The sequence below is a fragment of the Mauremys reevesii genome, linkage group 7 (assembly GCF_016161935.1).
Source record: "Mauremys reevesii isolate NIE-2019 linkage group 7, ASM1616193v1, whole genome shotgun sequence".
Classification (NCBI taxonomy): domain Eukaryota; kingdom Metazoa; phylum Chordata; order Testudines; family Geoemydidae; genus Mauremys; species Mauremys reevesii.
The window spans coordinates 82,023,681-82,043,566 of NC_052629.1; the positions used below are offsets into that span (position 1 = coordinate 82,023,681).

General features: G+C 44.5%; 1 long non-coding RNA gene and 1 other non-coding gene across 2 annotated transcripts in view; both read left to right on the forward strand.

Annotated features, from left to right (window-relative positions):
* Positions 1-19,886, forward strand: part of LOC120409396 — a 91,519-nt gene that overhangs the window by 61,527 nt on the left and 10,106 nt on the right. Inside the window, exon 2 of the long non-coding RNA XR_005601282.1 lies at positions 13,987-14,034. This is a non-coding gene — a long non-coding RNA (uncharacterized LOC120409396). The remainder of the gene's footprint in view (positions 1-13,986; positions 14,035-19,886) is intronic.
* LOC120369575 lies at positions 16,996-17,098 on the forward strand. The gene has a single exon (XR_005583248.1). It is a non-coding gene; the product is annotated as a U6 spliceosomal RNA (small nuclear RNA).

Here is a 19,886-nt window from a genome sequence, read left to right on the forward strand (position 1 = left end):
GGTTTGCCTGCGGCGGGTCCGCTGGTCCCGTGGCTTCAGTGAACCTGCTGCAGGCACACCTGCTGGAGGTCCTCTGAAGCCGCGGGACCAGCGGACCCTCTGCAGGGAAACCGACGGAGGCAGCCTGCCTGCCGCCCTCACGGCGCTGGCAGGCCGCCCCAAGCACGCGCTTGGCGTGCTGGGGCCTGGAGCCACCCCTGCTGCTAACCTCCTGAGTCCTGTCTGAAAATCATGGCCATGGCCTATCACAGCCGTCATTACTAGGAAGTGGTGAGTGCCTCTGTGGCATTTGCATTGGCACAAAAGGGAATTAACACGGCACTGATTCTGAACCCAAGGACCATGCTGAATTTCCTCCCCCAAAGCATGAGATGAGGTAAGAGAGTTTTGTTTATTGAAATAAGAATAACCACACTGAAAAATAATAAAACACAGAAACAGATTGGCCTATTGGGATGTAGGGACAGGACTAAACATCTTTACCGTGTCTTAGTTTATCTGATTTTTTTTCTTAAAAGGAGTCTTGCTCCATCTTAAAAAAACCCAGATCAAATCAATAGCTATTTAGGTCGTAAGCGGTTTGGGGCAGGGACTATCTCTCACTTGGTGTTTGTACAGCACCTAGCACAATAGGGCCCTGATTTCAGCTGGGGATACTAGAATACAAATAAGAATTAAAATAAACAACTGTGTTTCTGGCCACAATGACTCTGCTACCTCTGAAAAGTTTTGCTTTCCTTCCCATCCCTCAGTTTGGCTGATAATTAATGAACGGAAACATATAGACTCACTTACCAAAGACAGCTATTGCATTTTCCCACTTGCAAAAGCTAGAAGTGAATTGTGTAACAAACTGCAACAAGTCCCCAACAGTAACTATGATTTTTACCCCTTCCCAGCACATCCTATGGGTAACACATACTTGTAGTGGGGTGGGGTGGGGTGGGGGGAATTCCCCTTTAAAAAACATGTTAATTGGAATACAGAAATAATGACATGATTGAAGGTTGTTTTTTTTTTCCACACTCTATGAACTTGTATGCCTAAAGTTCAAGGCTAAGTCAGGACATTTGTGTCCATTCCCAGCTTTGCTACTGAGTCACTATATGATCTTGGCCTCTCTCATCTCTACAATGAGGGCAACAATTTTCCCTACATTGCCTGAGTGCCGTGAGGCTCTATTCATTGAATGGAAGGTGCTACAACAGTTTTGTTCTTGTTGTTCCGTGGGCCATGGGAAACCTGGGGCAAAGCAGGGGGAGTTGCGCCAGTTTCTCCCCACAGTGGATTTGTTGCTGTGTATTATAGATTGCAGTGCCTCAGAATAAATTTCCCTAAAACTGGGGGGTTGGGTGGAACTAATTTGATCATTAATTCTATCTGGGAACTATTTGCAGATAGATCATCTGAAACCAAGTGATTAAAATGGCAATCCTGTTTGGAGTAGCCACTGCACATCTGCTTTACTTTTAAACAGAGCTGATAGTGACAAAGTGGAAGGATGCTGGTTTCAGGTTTGTGACCCTGCAGGGCGATGCAGAATTGTTCTGCAGACTCACGTGGGAAGCATGATGGACAAGGTAGGTCTCCTAGCCCTGAGTATAAAAGGGGCTTTGCCTCTGTGAATGAGGGGATGTCACCTGATGTTTATGAGCTGGCTCAGGAGTGATTGAGGGTCATAATTAAGATAAGAATGAAGGCAAGGAGAAAGTTCTGAGTTTTGGGTGCTAAACCTGTGTGTATTTTGTATGCATGCGCGTGGTGACTCCCCTTCTTCAGAGTCTCACTCCCGCTTTGTGAAAAGGTTCCAAAGTGTTTTGGAAAGGCTGTTAAGACAACAAGGTTTGTTTACTTCCCCAAGCCATTGAGTTACTTGACCTCTTCTCTTTACTGGGCTTCCTTCCCTGTTCTGTAACTTCTAGGAAAGCTGGTGGGCAGGGCAGAGGAAATGCTTCCTGCCCTTAGAGAGGATATGCCTCATGGGTTTCTAGTCTGCTTTCTGTGGTGTACAGCACTGTCCTCTTTCTCCTCACCCCTGCCTTTAGGCAACCACTGTAATATAATTGCTTTGTCAAACCTATATACCATCGCTTTGCAAAAGTAACCCTTGCTGTGATTTGGCCATGAACAGGCCCCTGTGTGGATTTTTCTTCCAAAAATAATAATCAACCCTTCACCTCTGGTAGTGAGTTATAATGTGTGGGGCCTGATCCTGCACCATCTCTGCATGCAGAATTCCTGGTGAGCCAATCTTAGGTTTGTAAATGGCACCTGCCTCTTTGGATACTAGGCCCATGGAATTGCAGTGGTGTCAAGGGGGATTTCACCCATGGGGACTGAGGTTTTTTGTCTCCCCTCCAGGATTCAGGCCTTTATGTAGCTAATTGTTGTGATGAAGTGGGACTGTTCTTAATGTTTCCTCTGAATACTGTGTGGGTGCCTCAGTTTCCCCTATGCATTAAAAGTCTCCAGTGTGCACAAATGGCTGACAATCTGTCTCCTAGCAACAAATTGCCAGGGCCCTTTCCCTCTGCAAGGGGATGGCTAAAGGTGAACAAAGAGATCAGGTGACCTCCTGGCCTGGGAAAGAGACAAAGGCCAGAAGGTTGGGGCTGGAGGGAGTTTCAGTTTGGAGCTGGCTGCGGACGGGAAGTGAGGGCAGACGGGGTTGTCTGGCTTGCTGGGCCCCAGAATGGACCTGGCTGAGGGGTCCCATTCTCTGTACCTACAAGCTCTGTTTTACACCGTGTTCCTGTCATCTAATAAACCTCTGTTTTACTGGCTGGCTGAGAGTCACGTCTGACTGCGAAGTGGGGGTGCAGGACCCTCTGGCTTCCCCAGGATCCCGCCTGGGTAGACTCGCTGTGGGAAGCACAAGGAGGGGCATATGCTGAATGCTCCAAGGTCAGACCCAGGAAGGTGAAACCGTGTGAGCTTCTTGCCCTGAAGACAGTCTGCTCCAAGGGAGAGGAGGCTCCCCAAAGTCCTGACTGGCTTTGTGGGGAGCAGTTCCAGAGCATCTCCCGGGGACTCCGTGACAATTGTAAATCAAGTACAGCTGTATCACCGGGCACTGTAGCCCAATGAGCGTAAGCCGAGTCTGCAGCATTTCCCACACTCACCTAGATGCCAGATACAAATGTACGAGTTGCACTGAAAGTGTCCAGACTGGCTTTTCTCTCCTGCTTGTACTTGGGTTCTCCAGCCTCTTTCCCATTGTCGTCTGACTGGACTCAGATGGGTAGCCAGTGGAGTGAGCAGATCACAGATGTGATTTGGTCTTTCTGGCTCAAAAGCCAGGCAGCTGCTTGTTGTAAAGAGAAGATTTATCCATGTCACCTTCACTGTCAATCCCAGGTCGCATGACTACCCCACAGATCCTCTCGCTCTCTGTGCAGAGCTGGGCCAAGTTCTTCCTTTAGTGCGGGCTGACGAGTGGAATGGGAGGAAAAGGCTTGGATTTCTGGAGGGATTTAGATGGGTGAGGGAGCAGGGCCTCGGGAATGCAAGCCTAGTGCTGGTTGCTGCAGATGGGTAGCACCGGTGTCTCAGCACGTCTAGTAAAGTTCTGTTTCCTGCAACACTGCAGGCTTCCAGTGTTGCTCATTGGTAACGAAACCTTTAGCAAGTGTACCTACCAAACTAATTGTGCTGAGGCTAATTTTGTCTTATCTGTACTTTTGGCCAGTAGCCGCCGTGCCCAGTGAAAGGGTTGTAGCTGTTGTGTGTGAAATCTGAATGCAATCACGTAGCCTTAACTAAGCAGCAAAGAGAGAGCCTGAACCAAAGAGGGGCTGTCCCTCATTACCCACAAAATAGACCATCAGCAGCAGGCCATTGATCATTCTTCAGTGGTTATTGCGTAAATGTTTAACTGATTTCATCAACTCTCTCTTCTGTTAGTAGCAGTGATTATAAAACATTCTGTGTGCCACAGGGGGTGGGAGGGAAGGTGATTTAATAGACCAAAGCTAAACAAAGGAGCAATGATTCTGGCACAATCTACTGGCTTTCAGCATACAAATAAACAATGGATTTTCCTCTGCCCCTCTTCACCAACTGTCTTCCACATGTTAGTGGTGATGAATAAGAGCGAGATTGTATTGAGCATTTTAGACTCTGAGCTGATCTTGGCATGGATCCAGCCAATGGTTTAGAAATTATTGTCACCTTGTGCATTGGGTTAATAGTCATGTCTCTCAGTGTTAATGCAGAAGTGCATGGAAAGGAGTTTTCTCACTCATACCCATTACTTTTTGGTCAGAAGCCCATGTTAGTCTGTCCTTGTTCTGAACCTCTACATGCTGGTCTCTTGGTCTCAGGCTCAGCTCCTTGACGGTATTTAACCCCCTGATTCAAAGGTTTCAAAGGGCATTAGGTGCCTCAGTAGTTTGGGGGATTGGGCTTCAGTTGTAGAGCAGACTAAGATGCTGCGTTTTATTTGACATAAGAACAATTCTTAATAGTGCCCCATATGCACTGAAACCCCATTTCTCCTAAGTCCAAATGCTAATTACTTAGCCCCAGCGCCTGCCCCTTCATAGCAGGGAGCTGCTTATGCGCCAAACTGCTGCTTCTTGCTACGTGTAATCCCCATTCAAAAGAGGTCCACGGGCCATGCCATCCTTTCCCTGATTAAGGCCCTGATTCTGCATAGTGCATAAGCACATGTCTAGCTAGCTACGTGATTAGCTCCATTGGCTACAGTTGGGCTGTTCCTGTCTTAAGCAGCTTGCTGGGCCTTGGGCTTGTATCAGGATGCTATGATTAGTGCCATTCATTATGCCTTTCCAGACTGATCATTTAGCACCTTGGTGATTCAGGATGGACCACTGAAATAGATGGGAAGCTTTCTGATGTGGGGGAGGCAGGACAAATACTAGGGAATAGGTTTGGCTCAAGTAAGAAAAAAGTATAGTTTTGCAGAAAACATTTCACTAGTTTGTTATGCTGGGTCCTCAGGGAACTAGAAATGACTCCCTGGCCAAGGACAGGATCAGATACAGCTGCCCAGGATGAAGCATCCCTGCCAGAAGATGGAGAGAACAAGAGACGCACTAGTGCAACACAAGCAGACAAAGCCTCACCTTTCCTATGGTAGCTCTTGTTCCCAAAGCAGTGTGATTAACACAGCTGGCATGTGGTGTGTATTGCAGGCACATTAGACTGTATATACACATAAGACTGTAACAAACAGTTGCTGGATTGTGAATATTGCCAGTGATCAGGTAACTGAATAAATAAAAATAATTAATTCTGCAACTGTAGTGAAAACCCTCCATGTTGTAGGAAAATCTCTGCACTTTAAAAAGAACTCGGCTCCCTTAGTCCCTTTCCCTCCCAGTATCTGATGGCACCCATTCCTAAGCCCTCAACAGGGTCTAAGATTTGCAGTTTGCTTCGACAGTATTGCTCTTCCTCTTCTGCTTGGGCTGTACGTCTTTCCACACAATGGGTTGAGGCCCCCAGTCTCTGCTGCTCAAAGGACATCCCTTTGTGGAGGGGAGCCGCCTTGTTGAAATGTTGGACTCTCCAAGCTGCTCTGCAGAGACAGCCAGTGAGAGAAAAGAATTCACTCCTCCAATCTCACTGCTTCCCTACATAGCATCTTCATATGGCGAGTAGATCAGAGGAGCAGATGGCTCGGGAAGCTTTCCAATTCCATTTTGCTTGGAAAACTGAGGCGCTGTAACCTGGCAGCACTAAAGCAGGGTCCCCCGTTCCATCACGATGCCGCCACCAGCACAGCTGATGCGTTGCGGGGTCCATACTGTGCTGATGAGCAACCTGGGGGCAGGTCACAGCCGAAAATAACATTGGATCTCAGCTCTCGGAATGAGGTCATTTTGTGGGCATTCAGCCCTTGCTTAGGTAACACCTGTCGTCATTCAGAGCGCTTTGCACCTTCAAAGAGCCTTTTAACCATTAATTAATTAATTCATGCTAATTTGGTAATTTGCTGTCCTCAGAAGCAGATCCTTGTGGCCAGCCTCACCTTGCCCAATGAGGACTGGAAAGTGTGGGATGCAATTAAGGACTCAAGCCACGATTCTGCACTAATGCTGGAGTGAAGGGGCTTGCACCTGCTGATGCGGGGCCGGTTAGGGGAGCCTTCTGGAATGCTTGAGCTTGTATTGAGCTCTCTCAGGTCTCTATTGGCAGCCAGGGAAGAGGGGGGATACAAGACTGCTCTGGTCCCAGTTACGCTGTCCTTGAGAAAAGTGACTGTGGGGTCATCAAGGGATCTGAAATGGCCAATCTAGCAGCTGCTGCTGTTGTTTATTATTTGCATTACAACAGAATCCAGGTGCTGTGCAAACACATGGAAAGATCCTGAAGGTATTTAGGCTCCTAACTTCCACTGATTTCAATTGTATCTACATAGCTTTGTGGATCTAGGCCCTGGTCCCTGTTCTGAAGTGCTTACAATCTGACAGACAAGGCACAAGAAGTATCTTAGATATAGATATATATTGTGTGTGTATATATATTAGGGCTGTCGATTAATCACAGTTAACTCACGTGATTAACTCAAAAAAATTAACTGTGATTTAAAAATTAATCACAATCCGTTTTAATCGCACTGTTAAACAATAGAATACCAATTTATTAAATATTTTGGATGTTTTTCTACCTTTTCATATCTATTGTATTCTGTGTTGTAATTGAAATCAAAGTGTATATTTTTATTACAAATTTTTGCACTGTAAAAATGATAAACAAAAGAAATAGTATTTTTCAATTCAACTCAGACAAGTACTGTAGTGCAATCTCTTTATTGTGAAAGTGCAACTTACAAATGTAATTTTTTTTGTTACACAACTGCACTCAAAAACAAAACAGTGTAAAACTTCAGAGCCTACAAGTCCACACAGTCCTACTTCTTGTTCAGTCAATTTCTAAGACAAGTTTGTTTATATTTGCAGGAGATAATGCTGCCCTTTTCTTATTTACAATGACACCAGAAAGTGAGACCATGCATTTGCATGGCACTTTTGTAGCCAGCATTGCAAGGTATTTATGTGCCAGATATGCTAAACATTCGTATGCCCCTTCATGCTTTGGCCACCATTCTAGAGGACATGCTTCCATGCTGGTGACGCTCATTAATAATGCATTAATTAAATGTGACTGAACTCCTGGGGGTGGGGGTGGGGGCGGAGAATTGTCTCCTGCTCTGTTTTACCCATATTCTGCCATATATTCCATGTTATAGAAGTCTTGGATGATGACCCAGCACATGTTGTTCATTTTAAAAACACTTTCACTGCAGATTTGACAAAACACAAAGAAGGTACCAATGTGAGATTTCTAAAGATAGTTACAGCACTCGACCCAAGGTTTAGGAATCTGAAGTGCCTTCCAAAATCTGAGAGGGACGAGGTATGGAGCATGCTTTTAGAAGTCTTAAAAGAGCAACTCTCTGATGCGGAAACTACAGAACCCAAACCACCAAAAAAGAAAATCAACCGTCTGCTGGTGGAATCTGACTCCGATAATGAAAATGAACATGCATCACTTGACACTGCTTTGGATGGTTATCGAGCAGAACCTGTCATCAGCATGGATGCATGTCCCCTGGAATGGTGGTTGAAGCATGAAGGGATATATGAATCTTTAGCGCATCTGGCAAGTAAATATCTTGCAATGCAGGCCACAACAGTGCTATGAGAATGTCTGTTCTCACTTTCAGGTGACATTGAAAACAAGTAGTAGGACTGAGTGGACTTGCAGGCTCTAAAATTTTACATGGCTTTATTTTTGAATGCAGGCTTTTTTTGTGCATAATTCTAAATGTGTAAGTTCAACTTTCATGATAAATAGATTGCACTACAGTACTTGTATTAGGTGAATTGAAAAATACTATTTATTTGGGGTTTTTTTTAGTGTAATCAAAAATAAATATAAAGTGAGCACTGTACACTTTGTATTCTGTGTTGTAATTGAAAACAATATATTTTAAATTATAGAAAACATCCAAAAATATTTAAATAAATTGTATTCTATTATAATTTAACAGCACGATTAATCGTGATTAATTTTTTTAATTGTGCAATTAATCACGATTAATTTTTTTAATCGCAGTTAATTTTTTGACAGTCCTCTATCTATCTATCTATCTATCTAGTTTCTTTACTGAATGGATGACTGTACCAAAACATGCATAAACCTTGGTGCCCAGCCATGGATCTAATAACATCTAATCTTGTTAGTGCAATCTATCTAACCTGATTTTAGGGGGTTTTTTTTCTGTAGAGTCCAACTTGGTGGTACCTATGTGCTAGGAGATTTAGAAGTCAGATAAAACGACAGTATATAATTTTCCTCCCTCCCCACAAATTGGTGCTTCCACAGAACTCCACCATGTCTTCGTGACTGTAAAACTCAGTGTCTTTTCAATCACACCTGGGGGTGTAATTCTACGGTTCTTTCTCAGGCAAAACTCTCCATTGGCCACAATGAGACCTTGGCCTGAGTAACATTGTAAGATATGGCCCCACGTTAGCAAAATATGTTTTCTTTTTTTTTTTTTAAATAAAAAGCATTGTTGTGGCAAAAAAACTTTAGTTTAGCTATGTACAAACTTCTCAGGCTTTCTGGTAAATAGAGAGTGAGGCAAACTGTGCTCTTGCTTCGCCTGCGTCCCAGTTGGAAATCCCACTTGTATTATGCAAGTGGTGTGTGTGAGCTTTCCGAGTTAGTTATTTGGCTTGAGAATGGATTTAAGTGCTGTCTGTCCAGTGCCTGTCTCCATTAGAGCTGGGCAGAAAGTGCAGAGACGTATGCACGAGAATTCCTTGGAATTCAAACAGATTTGCCTACTCAGAACAGGGCACTGAACTGAGAGCCAGGGGACCCGGGGACAGACCCTCAGCTGGTGGATCTACCCCCCTGAGTTCTGTTCCTAGCTCTGCCACTGACCTGCAGTTCAACACTGGCCATGTTATTTAACCTCCCTTTCCCCATCTGTAAAACCAGCAATAATGATGCTTAGCTTTCTCAGAGCCTAGAGAGGAAGGCAGTGGGTGCTGCTGCTGTTTTTTGCATTTTGCTCATTTTGTGTATTTGTTACTAAGAATGTCTGGGGGAAGCTATCGTGCTGGGAATGCTCTTACAAAGGTTCTTCACACAACCGTGACAGAGATCATTCATGGATGTGGGGGCCAAAAAAGCGACATTTCATGCTGACTATGGCGAGTTGGCCCTGCGCTAATCCCTACCTACCTCTTCCCTGAAAGAAAAGCAAAGAACCTGCCTCAGTGCATTTTTTCTGAAAGGTTACTTAAGACTATTTATAGGGCTGGCAGTGTATAGGAAAGCCTCAGGCATCTGCACATGTAACTGGAGAGAACTGACAATATACTTCCTCTTTGACACCAATTACACTCTCAAAGCTGCCACTCTATTTTCAGGTTTCCTGTTCCACCCTGTCAGTTTGCATTACGTTGTCATTATGGGTCTAGCAGTAACAGGGTCAAAGGCTGCTGTAGTGAGGAAATGCAGGTATTTCCCCATAGACCTGCAACTTAAAACTTCCTGTACAAGATGGCTGCTGGGTTAGTGAATGCAGCTCTGAGTTGTGTTTGCTCCAAAGTGTCCTGGTAGCGTAGTCTCTGAGAATGTGGACAGTTGTGAAGAGCTGTTGATAGTATTGGTCCCTCCAGTGAGAGTGTCCCTCAGGAGCACTAGAAGGTGCTGACTGTGCCACATCGGTTCCACAGGGCTTCAACTGCCCACAATTAGAAACCAAATGCATGGGGTTAGGTTGCTGTCAGGAGCCAGAGAACTGCCTGCCTTTGGGGTGCCTCACTCTCCCTCCCATCTGTGCTATCGGCTGTAAAGTCCTGTTTGTCCTTTGCTAGCATCTCCCCACTTCCCCTCCATCCATACTCCCAAGCACATGGCCAGAGAGGAGAGAGAGAGAGAGAGAGAGAAGAAAATGCTTCTGGGACTCTCCCTGGGCAGTTTGCTAACACGTGCTCACAGGTACCACCACCGCCTTCCTCATTCCCAGGCTGTAGATGTTTGCTCTCTTAGATCTTCTCTATCACTGCTACTCTTCTGCCCTCTTATTCTTTGAGCCTCTCCCTCCTTGAGACTCTGTTGCAACTACCACATCATTCCCTCAACATTTCTCTTCCGTTTCTTCCCCCTCCTGTATACGATGGTGCCTTTGTGAAGGGTGGGCACCCCCTCTCCTCCTCCCTAGAGATGTTAAGTTGCTTTGGGTGCTACTGCTAATGGCTTTTTCCCTTTGTCAGGGGACAGAAGGCAGTGCCCACTTTCCTTCGCTGCTGAACTTTGTTAAGGTGACACACGACGTTCTTCTTGGTTTCTGCAATTCTCCAAGAGCTTGCAAATGAGGCGCTGGTTCATTGGCTTCTTTGTGTGCGTGCCCCCAGATTCTCTGGATACTCTGAGCACAATATTTTGCTCTGTGTGAACATCTACAGAGCTTGTGAATTATTATTTCTAGTTGCCATTGACAGTGTGCCCATCTGGGGTAATATTCTGAGGGTTCTGTTCATGAACTATATCTGGTTCAACCTGTATTTTTTGGGAGAGATCACGTGGGAGCAGTAGCATGGTATTCTGGTATATGGCTAGTAGCTACCCTTCCAGTCCCCTCAAGTCTTTGAGTCCATGCAGACATATACAAACCTGTAGAACTCTCACCTTGCCTATGGATTTGGAGATTCAGCCATGGGGAAAGTTTGGCTTAATTCCACCCAGTCCCTTCTGAACTTCAGAGCCCGTGAACCAGATCTGACATAGAAATGGGTTTGTGGATGTTTTAACTGAACTGGGAAGGAGGGTTTTCACAACTCCTTGGCACCCAGGTCTCCCCTGGCTACTGTGGCTCATCCGCCTTAGAATCAGATCTTGCTTTGGCTGTTGCGTATTTATTGATTTTGTAATCATGGTTGTGGCCTCCACCAGTAAGAATAACCCAGGCCATGACCAAGTGTCTTTCAAGACAATACAAGACACATCAGCAAATCCTCTACTCCTTGCTATTGCAGGTGAGCTAGACCCCAGTTCAGCAAAGCACGTAAGCACATGCTTAAAGTTATGCATGTGCTTACGCGTCATTGATGTCTCTGCTGAATTGGGGCCCTAAAGATCAATTAAAAGCTTGACTAAACAATAGGCCTTATGCTCTACATGAAACTTGTAAACTCCACCCCTTGTGGAAGCTCAGGGCATCAAGTTCTGCTGGTATTAACCTACATTCAATGTGCAGTTTGTGGTACATTTGGAGACATCTCGCATCCAGATTACAATGTTAATCTTTAATCCCACCTGCCATCTTCCTGCATCACTTTAATGGTCACAAAACCTTTAGTTTGGCCATGAAGTCGTCTCCCCTGCTTGTTTTGAGCGTCCCTATTCCAACCAGCCACCAGAGTTAGTAGACATGGATTTATGCCTGATGGGATTTCCTCTTTGACTTGTATATTTCACATAGTAACCATGTCTGACACCATCTCTCTATCAGTATTAATAGCTCTCTGCAAAATACTATACACAGTCTGGGATCCTTTCAAATCCCACCTTGCCTCCTGTGGGGGCTTTTCTGCTTTGCAGAGAGAATTCCCATTGGCCAGTGCAGAGTTCTAATAATAATAATAGTAACACACACACACTCTCTCTCTCCTTCCTGTAGGATAGGAGGAATTTTAAGGCCTTGTTGCTAATTACATTACTAAGGTATCTGGATGGTCCCCATCATTGGGGCATTGGAGCACTTGCAATCTTTAATCCATTTATCCTCGCAAGCCCCTCTGGGACAGGATCGTGCTATTGCTCCCATTTTACAGATGGGGCCAGAGAGAGAAAGAGGCCCAGATCCCCAAAGGCATTCAGGGGTCTAACTCTCTTAGAGGTATGTGCCTTTGAGGATCTGGGTCTGACTTGCTCAGGATGGCTGTGGGGGACCAAAAATTGAACCCACATCTCCTAGTTCCAGGCTAGCTCTGTCCTTCCCTCTCCCGAACTGCTGTTTCTCACAACATCCTGGCGAGGGAGGATGGTCGTTATTAATATCCCTATTTCACAGATGGGTAAACTGAAGAACAATGTTCTTATTGACTTGTCCAAGGTCACACAGCAATTCAGAGGCAGGATCAGAATGCAAGAGTCCTGGATCCCAGGCCTTTCTTTTAATCAATGAGTAGTATCCACTTCCATTAAATTACCCCCTACTCCCTACCATCCTCCCCCCCCCCCCGAAACACACACGCAGAGACAGGGACTAGAGAATATTTCATAGTGCTCAGAACCCCCACCCTTTTTATGTAGGATTTAGTGCTGTAAATGCTGGTAAACAGCGGTCCCAAGCACTCGGCAAATGGTGCAAACTTTGGCTCTTTCTGGTACTCTGAAAAGAGATGTGAGGGTTTTACTGAAGATTTTGCTGGGGAGTAAAAATCCCAACAGCCTATGTTAAATTTCAGCGCCCTCCTTGTTGGTAACGGATTAGAATGCTGGACTCGCTTTCCTCTTGCCGAGAGGGAGCGGAGCTGGCTCAGAGGGGCAGGTAAGACAGTGCCTGGAACATACATAAACAATCCCAAACTGGGCAAGTGGCTGGGTTTAGGCTTCTCCTGTGACATCACTTTAAATCCAAACCCTGTTTGGCCTTTGTGTCTGATTTAACAGCACGACCGAATATTTGCCAGTGGGGAAGCCTCGTTTCATTGTGGAGAATATAAGATGATTCAAACACAAGAACTGATAGTTTCAAGTAACTGAAACTTACCCTTGCCGTATAAAGCGTTATTGTCTGGTCACAGAAATCCTTCTGTCCTGGAGAGCACAGCTGGGAGGAACATAAATGCGCCTCTCTTTTTTTGTGTGTCTGTTTGTTTTAAAATCAGGGCTCTCACAACAGCTTTGTCAGGGGACCCTAGCTCTCTGCTGGCGCTGGCAAGAGACAGATGCATAGTATGGGTGGGAACATATGCTGCTGAGCCCCGCAACTGGAGCTGCAACACAAGGTTTCACTGATTACAGGACAACGTCTGCTCACCTTTAATCTGGAGTATTAAATCCTGAGCAACTCCATTGACATCCATGGACACTGAGTTTGGTTATTGACTTCAGTGCATTCAGGATATGACCCAGATGCTGGAGTATTACTGGGAAGAGACTTTAGCTTTCTGTAAATAATCCCCAGTGCAACCAAGTTCTTAAGCACGTTGACTAACTAAACACATGAGTTTTCCCATTAACTTCAGTGGGGTTACTTGTATGCTTAAAGTTAAGCACGTGCTTAAAGTGCATTGCTGAACTGGGGCCGTCATTTGTTGGGTCCTGTTTTGTAGGTCATATGCAGGCAAAATTACCATTGAAGTTAGTGAGTTTTGCCTGTACAGTGAAGGTAAAGTCAGGCCCCCAGTGTGTTTTACGAGACATCTCCCTGTATAAAATGTACTCTAGGAAGTCAACTTCCCTTGTGCTCTAACACTGCTGGCTTCATACTATCGCCACCATGGTAAGTACTCGATAAGCCAGGTCCCATGCATGGTAGCCACTACAAACTGTTAAACCACCTGGCCTGAGCCAACGTTAGGGAGATTTTGCTTCTATAAAAGGCCTGTCTCTTGGTGTAGAGACCAATCCTTATCTCCTGTAATCAGGCTGAATTCTAGGCTCTACCAGTGTCTATTTCAGATTGTCTCTGCAGCCTGGATTCATCTGTGGTGTAAAACCACTGAGGCCAATGGAATTATATCAGGGCTGAATTTAGCCCATTGTGTCCAGGATATCAAGTGGGGAAATATACTCTGAGACAAGTTTTGCTCTGGCAGCTGGGTGGAAAGCAGGGTACCTGGATGGATTTACACCAGTGTAACTGAAAGCAGAATTTGGTGGCAAAGCTTTAAACAGTGTGCTAAATACCTGGGTTTGTTTATTTTGTTTTTTAAACTACTTTTTCTTTATATGTTTTGACACCACTCAAATCTGCCTGTGCAATGACAGAAGTGTGCAACTATTGTCATCCAACAATAGTCCAGCAGTATGATAAAGGTAGGCTTGGCCGAATCTTGATTTTTATTTTTTTATATTTCGAAAGCTAATATCGATGTTTGTTTATTTTTAAGCATTTTAAAAATTTCTATTGATTTCAATTGTCATAATTGCAGGAAAGTTGGGGTCAAACAATGATTTTGTGAGTATGGATATTAAGCTTTAACTTTCTGAATCTCTAGAAACCATTAAAACACAAATCGTCAGCATCACCTGGGAAAATATACAAAGTAAATATCCTTAAATCAACAAATCGTATCTGTTTTTCCTATTCATAAATTAGTCCATTCATAACAAGCCTCATTCAAAAGTCTGAACCAAGTTCTCAAGAAGAATTTTTCCTTACTTTGCCTATGTGTAAATTTCTGTTATTATTGATGGAAATATTTTTCCCTCGGTTTGCGTGTGCACATTGAAATCAACATTTACTGACTTTATCAATAAAAATCTAATCCTTCCAAGTTTAGCTAAAGGCCACCGGAAAGGTTGTTACCAGTGGGGATGGGGTGGTAGCTTTAGACATCAGGTACACTGCCCTTTGGCGTATTAATTTAGAAGCAATTGAATATATGACACACTAGCCACACACAGCACTTAACTATTTTAGAACAGGCCCAGAGAGTTTGCTGTGTGAGCTTGTAGGGGTCTAGTTCTATACCACAGCTGAGCAGGTGCTGAGTGCTCTCCATTGCCATGGGACTTAAAGATGCTCAGCCCCTGGGAGGATAAGGCCCCACAGCAGTAACAACAGGGTGATGTGCATGTGTAGCTAGATCATCATTTTCCAGCCACTTTTAACTGCATTCGTGAACTGGGGGAAGGCTTTATTTTGAAAGCATTGAGCGTTAGCCTAGCTCCATTCCGATGGGAGCCAGTGGGAATTTGAACACTGATTTCAAGGGGAGCTGAATTAAGCCAATGCTGGATGCTTTTGAAAAACCCAGCACCTTAAATGTAATGCTTTCCTGGTTTGTGCTAGCCAAGTGCAAAAGGAAATGTCCTTTTAATTTTGTTTGTTTATTTACTTTGCAAACCACACCAACAGCTCAGTTGCGTTTGCTCAAATCGCTTCACTAACTCGCCCCTTCCCATCCTTGTGAAATCCTTTTTTGGGATGATGCAAAGAATGCTAAATTTCAGGGGACATTTAGGAGTGAATGAACATGCGGGCCTTGAATGGGAAGAGTGCCTTCCGTCTCTCTTGTTGGTGATTGTGATTTCACTCAACCCAACGGAGACACCGTGAAGGCGCAGTTCTGATTTCTCAGTATAAAGTGAAAGATGTTTAGGCCCCAATTCAGCAAAGTATCCCCATTCAGAAAGGGGGCTTAATTTTAAGTGAGTGCCTAAGTGCTTCCCTGAATCAGGGTCTTAATTTGTACAGAGTGGCTTCTAAGTGCCAGATTGTGCTCATATTGAAATCAATGGATGTTTTGCCACTGATTTCAAAGGGAGCAGAACTGGAATAACCCTTTGTAGGAATAAGCCAAGGTTGACCAATGGTTTCAGCTACATCTCAGCAATATTTGCCAAAGACAATATAAGAAATCTGTTGTTAAAAAAATAAAGTTAAAAAAACTGCCCTTGTCTGAATCTGAGAGGACCTGAGCAAGATAAAGATTGTCTCAAATGTTGCAAAATACAGTCAATGCTAATTGTCTTTAGACAGCTGTATCTTTTCCTCTACCTTTGGGATCTTGCATGTTTGTCTGAATTTTCACCACCTTTCAGGGCATCTTCCATCTGAGTGAGACACACTTCCATTAGAGAAATGTCATTGCCATTAGCGGCACAGGTGTTTACGAAAAGAAAAACTACAACTTTCTCTTGTTTTTTTTTAAGCAAAATCCCAAATATCTCAAATGTTTTCTGAGCTGGAGTCCAAACCTAAATCCTTCTGGACAAATGCCTTTTCAAGACATTGCAGTGAGCCAGTACTGAGTCCTCAGATTCCAAGCCTGGTGATAAATCCCTTAGTTTGGGCAAGGAAAAAAATAGATATGTACAATTTTCAATAGAAAGGCTTTCTCTACTGGGTGAAGGGTACACCTGGGGCAAGTCACTTTGATAATCCTGATCCCACAGGGGCGTTGTGAGGATAAATACATTGAAGACTGTCTGAGGTGCATGGACACTAGAATAATGGGGGCCATATAATTACCATGGATGGAGCAACCCTATCTGTTGTAAGAGTGTAACTAAGGGCACAATTTAGTCCTTTGTCCTCTTCTCTTAGGGTGACCAGATGTCCCGATTTTATAGGGACAGTCCTGATTTTTGGGTCTTTTTCTTATATAGGCTTCTATTACCCTCCAACCCCCATCCCGATTTTTCACATTTGCTGTCTGGTCATCCTATCTTCTCTTCAGACAGAAAACTACTGATCTTCCTAAAACCACAGAACCAATGAACCATATTTTGGATGCCCCCTCTCCATAGGTGGAGGTTATTTTATATAAAGGGGTTATTTTATATTTTAACTTGCTTTCTCCATAAAAGAATACATCCCACTTGAAACCAAGGAGAGGAAGGACTGCGCCCAACAAAGTACCTTCAAATACAGGCCCAAAGCAGCAGCCTGGGAAACGAGAAACCTGTCCCTGATTAACCAGACATGGTGTGACTGCTCTCTGATGAGTCACTCTGAAGTGTTGAGTAAGAAGATCTGCACCACAGATACTGTGTTTAGGGAAGTATGGTAATGAACTGCGTTGCCCAAGCAGCATTTGTTGTAACACAAGCTGGAGAGCACTGAGGAAGTGAGATCTTTCGCAATGATAAAGGCATTCATCATGAGCCCCTTTCTTGACAGAAGTGTTGTGAAATGTATTAGCAACAAGATGGTTTATTTTTAAACTATATCTATTTGACATTAATGACGAACTTGGTTTTTTCTCCCTTATAAGTACAGCTTTGAGGTCCCTTTGCAATGTGCAGGGGAAAATTGTGACCTGTCTTATATGCTTGCCTAGGGTGATATACTAAAATTGGAACGATACAGAGAAGGTTAGCATGGCCCCTGTGCAAAGATGACATGCAAATTCGTGGGGGTCATAAGTTCCTTCACTCCCCTACAATGCATTGTGGCCACAGCTGCGAGAAAACTCTTGGTCTAGCCTTGAGCTGTCTCTCCCAGTGTCTCTCTCCCTGGATGGATTAGGCCACTGCAATTACTGGAGTGGGAACTTTACTCAATTGAGGACCACAGAATTTGGCCCTGTGTTATTCTGGGGGTATATTACCCAAGCAGCAATTTGATCTAAATACCTACGATATCTAGATGCAGAGCACTAGCAGTGGCACAGTAGACATTACTACAGTCTCATGAAAACCCTTTGGGGTGGGGGAAGGGGAGTAGACAGAACAAAGCTAACAGATGATTGTGCCATATACATCCAACCTTGCCTAAACCTAATGATATAAATAATAGGAAACCCAAATTAGAACATCTTCCATCTGGCCTGTTGTAGATTGCTCTCCCACTGGCAAAGCAAACCAAAAAAGAACTCTTCACTCCATAAGATGGGGGCAGGGTGGGAGCCGGGATCACTCAGCAGCTAAAAATGCACCTAGCAGCCAAGTTGTTGGAATGTGGGTTTGCAAGAAGGGATATAGAGAGGCAACTTCCTTTAATCGTCCGAGTTTCCCCACCATCGGTGGTGGGGCAGGTAGGAAAGTAATGTTTGCTTGTTACCTCCATGTTTAAATCTCCAGGATCCTCTCTCTCTCCCCACCACACTCCATTTCTCTTTCTAATTTACCCACCCCACCTGCCTTCAGAGCCCCCTAACGCTGTGGATTAATTAACTAACCCAGAGAGGCCAGGGTGAAGCAATGACTTCTTTGCGCCCATTTTCTTTCTTTCTCCGGACTGCTCAAGGAGTCGTGTGGGACCATTTTGGAGGAGCAACGTGGTGGGCTGTTTGTATCAGCACCCTATTGATGTCCATCATGGACTGTTCTATATAATAACTCCTGCTACTGCTTCACCTGCCATCCACAGGGCTAAATCTTGAGGGCTCTCCGGAGGCCCCCTCTCTCTTGAGATGTCAGCTGACCTTTTGCTGCACATCCTCTGGCATAGCAGGAATATCTTCAGACAAAGAGCAAACCAGGAACAGATGTGGAAGTTTAATGAGAAGCCTCCAGGACATGTGTGTGAGAAAGGACAAGTGATTACAGCTGCCTCTCGTACCAGGGAACCAAACGATGTCTGTCGGCCGCACGAAAAATGATCTGCATGGGAGAAAACATCTGTACCCAGGCTGCTGCTGGGGAAGCTGCCCAAATACCACAGTGACTTGCCCAGTGGTTGATCCGGAAGGCTCCCCTCTTCCTTTGCCTCCTGGCTCTGTGTTTCATAACTTTCTAGCCAGGGGCTATATTGCCTGCCCTTCCCTCTGTATTTTTCTGTGACTTGCAATGTCATGTGCTAAATAGACTGTGATGTGCTGCTTACTTCCAAGGCACTGGATCCATCATCCCTGGTGTAATGGAATGTGCCCTGAGATCTTCTTCAGCCTTTCAGGACACTCCAGACTTCCCCGATGACCTGCTAGCTGAGTGCTTGGCTTGTAGTGGCATCCGACATGTTCCCACAGCCGACACAGTAGTCAGGGCTCTTATGGGAGCTGGTCAGTTCAGTGTATGACCTAAAATGCGTGCATGTGCCACCTGGCCTGATTAGATGATGTCAGAAAGCCAAAAGCAATCAGCAGGAAGGAGGCGGCAATGTGATCCTGGGAATGACATGCTGGCCCGGGAATCAAGAGACCTGACTTCTAGTCTTGGCTCTGTCACTGGCTTATATGAGACCTTGGAAAAGCCCCTTAACCTCTGTCCCTGATTTCCCTTATCTGTGAAATGGGGAGATGGAGATTTCTGCCCCACTGTAAAACACACTGGCAGCTGTACAGCAGCTCTTGCTTTTTATTTTTCTTGTCTTTTTAAAAAAAAAAAGGCCTGTTGGGCTTTTTTTAGACCCAGAATTTCAGAGAACAGTTTGGGGATAAACAAACAAAGATGACACCACAGAGAACAGTTGGTCAAATGTAGGATAGCTGGATTCTGAGCTAACTATGGAACAGCTTTGCTAGCATGGAGCAGAAGGAGAGGCGGTTTATGTGTTTCAGCATTTGGACTGCTGCATGCTCTGATATATGTCTTTAAGATTAAGTTAGTATTGTTCTTATTAGTAATAAAACAGTATGAAAAGCCCAGCTAATCTGTCTAAAGGGTGAAAACAGTCCAAGGCAGAGCCTCAGCTAATGTCAGTTGTCACAGTGTCATTAATACACCAGCAAAAGATCTGCCCCTTTTGTGAATAGCTGCTCCAGAATTTTGTTTAATTCATTTTGGAACTGCAGGAGGCAAAGAAACGGCTTTGGCCAAGATTTTGGGGACCCCGCTTCAAGGATCTCAAGGAGACTGATTTTCGGGAAGTGTCTCAGCATAGTCACTCAAAATCTAGGCACTTCTGAAAACCTTGGCCCTTAGTTTTTAAATGAAAACCATTGATATTGGGTATGTTCATGTGTTAAAGTGCATAATGCCTAGAGTGAGCAAATAATTTTTAATAATTTATAGAATCATGGAATCATAAAATTGTAGGACTGGAAGGGATCTCGAGAGGTCTTCTGGTCCAGTCTCCTGCACTCATGGCAGGACTAAGTATTATCTAGACCATCCCTGACAGGTGTTTGTCTAACCTGCTCTTTAAAAAGTCCAATGATGGAGATTCCACAGCCTCCCTGGGAAATTTATTCCAGTGCTTAACTACCCCGACAGAAAGTTTTTTCCTGATATTTGATCTCTTCTCTTATCTGATCTCTTCCCCTTCTCTCAGGATGGCT